Source organism: Austrofundulus limnaeus, unplaced genomic scaffold, assembly GCF_001266775.1.
Source record: "Austrofundulus limnaeus strain Quisiro unplaced genomic scaffold, Austrofundulus_limnaeus-1.0 Scaffold507, whole genome shotgun sequence".
In the NCBI taxonomy this organism is placed as follows: domain Eukaryota; kingdom Metazoa; phylum Chordata; class Actinopteri; order Cyprinodontiformes; family Rivulidae; genus Austrofundulus; species Austrofundulus limnaeus.
The window spans coordinates 56,907-59,230 of record NW_013952909.1 but is presented as its reverse complement, the minus strand read 5'-3'; the positions used below and the strand labels follow the sequence as shown (position 1 = coordinate 59,230).

Genomic DNA, 2,324 nt, shown 5'->3' with positions numbered 1-2,324 from the left:
AATTGTTGCAGTAAAAGTGCAGCATAGTATTTGTGCCAAGTGACAGGTAACATACGCCAGATAACCCTCACCCAGAAAATCTTTTTCCTTTTGTACTGTGCAAAATTGGCAAATACTTACAAAAATGTAAGATATTTTAAACAATTTGTTATCATTTAAGCACAAGCAATAAGTTTTAAGGTTAAATATATAATTAGATGTTATCAAGTTTAACAAAGTTGTCAATGTTTGTGCAGCACAGTGACAGACTCGGAGACGGAGGTAAAATGTGTTTTTATTTACAGGTGGTGGTTCCTCAGGACTCAGTTCTGGAAGGGAAGAGGTTCTAGGTGAGTATTGGAGCTGTAAGTAGATAGTGAGTATTTTGTAGAATGAGAGATTTTGTTCTTGTTCTTACGGGAATAGAGTGAAGACTCAGTGCTGAGGGGGAGGTCCAGGGATTCCAGGTGAGTATTTACAATCCAGTTTAGAGGTGAGTAGTGTTGGTTCCACACAGAGGCAGACAGGCAGCGCAGCAAAAGGGCAGGTGAGTGGTTCTCTTTCAGTTTCTTCAGGATCACAGAGGGATGATCGTCCAGGTAAGTCTCGAGTGGCATCTGAACATAGAAATTCACAAGGGTTAGAAAAACTCTAGGAAGTTAAATTCACAGAGGGGTGGAGTAGCTTTACCAGAGGCAAGCAATGCATCAGCAAAGAATTGATCCTCAGATCCACCTTATGAACCCAACACGCTGATGAGCCAGATCTGCAGCAGCTGTGGCCACTTGGAGGTGACAGTCAATCCGGAACCAGGTAACAACAGATAGGTGAGAACATGAAAAACACAAAATGCCTCAGATGTAGCTCTCAACACAATCCTAGTAATACAATATCCACTAATAAATTCTCTCAGTGAACATTTTATTTTTAAATACACCTGAACACAAGTTTGTTTTAATTACATTATGCATGCATGCATGCATGCATGCATTAACACCCCCATCAAGATGTTAAATCTAACCTAAACAAATTTAAGATTAAATGACTACATGATTTTTTTTGTTAGGATTAACATTATTTAACTCCCCCTCTTTTTTGCTGCTAGTTGACATTTTGTCAAATCATAGATTTCTCCTCTAAGAGGAGAAATTGAGTAAAACTGCAATGGGCCAATAAACGATTTTATGTTGCTGTTGCTTAATAGCTAGGCTTTAAAGTTAATATACTATACAAGGGCTATTCAACTGGCACACCACAGGCTGGGAGACCTCCGGCCAACCGGCCAATCTAGTAAGAATAAGAAAAATATTCAGTTCTTTATTTACTTTCATTTCACTTTAAAGCAGCCAGCATGGTTTCTACGGTAACATATTTAAACACCAGGACATCAAAATGGTTGTCTAGACCAGTGATTCCCAACCGGGGGTACGCGTACCCCTAGTGGTACGTGAACACGTTACAGCGGGTACGTGGAAACATTTCCCAGATATGTAAAACATAAATAAAAATAGGGCTGGTTTGGAATGTAATGCTTTCTGAAAACCCAAATGCAAAATAAACTGTGTTAATCAACCAAAAGAGCTTTAAAAAGCACAATGAACAAATGAAATGCTGGAGCAGGTGTTGCACTATGAAACTGCACATCGCTCCACTGCAGAGAGAGGGAGAGAAAAAAAAGGCTTGGTTGCGCTTTGGGTAGTCACGTAGGGCGCACGCACCCTCGTCAAGGTGTAGGTGTGTTGGCGCTTATGTTGTTGTAGATTTCTCCAAAAGGACATGAGGAAGTTGTAAATAAGTGAGCAAAAGCGTGACGAACCACCAAGCTGTTTGAATGTTGCATGGCGCGTGCGGCTTTTCAAAATTTCGGAGGTGCACGATCGCATGCCAGGACAGTGTGCGTGGACGTGGACAGGGGGCCGGGGATGCCCCCCCATCCCTACGACTGGCACAGACTTTGACGCTTCATAACAGACAACAGAGGATAGAGCGCCAAAACAGTGGTAGTCAAATATGGATAAATGGCTGAAACGTCCGGGTGCTTTTCATTCAGAAGAGGGTTCAACGGAGTCCAAAAAAAAAAAAAAAAATCAAGAAAGAGGCCAAACTTAAATCTAGGGCTAGGCAGTACAGTGAAAACTATATTTGTATGGATTCACCTCTAGGTCTGCAGACCCACCGCAGCCACTGTGCTTCTTTGCGGAGAAATCCTGGCTAATGGATCAATGAAGCCAGCCCATCTACAGCGACACCAGAGCACCAAACATCCAGGAAGTGTCGGTAAAACAGAGACGTTTTATAAACGAAAGATGTCAGAATTCAGGTCAGGTCGGACAACAATGATGAAA

General features: G+C 41.8%; 1 long non-coding RNA gene across 1 annotated transcript; it reads right to left on the bottom strand.

The window, feature by feature from the left end:
* Positions 1-258: 258 nt before the first annotated feature.
* LOC106530308 (uncharacterized) lies at positions 259-787 on the bottom strand. The gene is made up of 2 exons (XR_001311762.1): positions 398-787; positions 259-308 (listed from the first exon to the last, which is right to left on the bottom strand). It is a non-coding gene; the product is annotated as an uncharacterized LOC106530308 (long non-coding RNA).
* Positions 788-2,324: the final 1,537 nt, after the last annotated feature.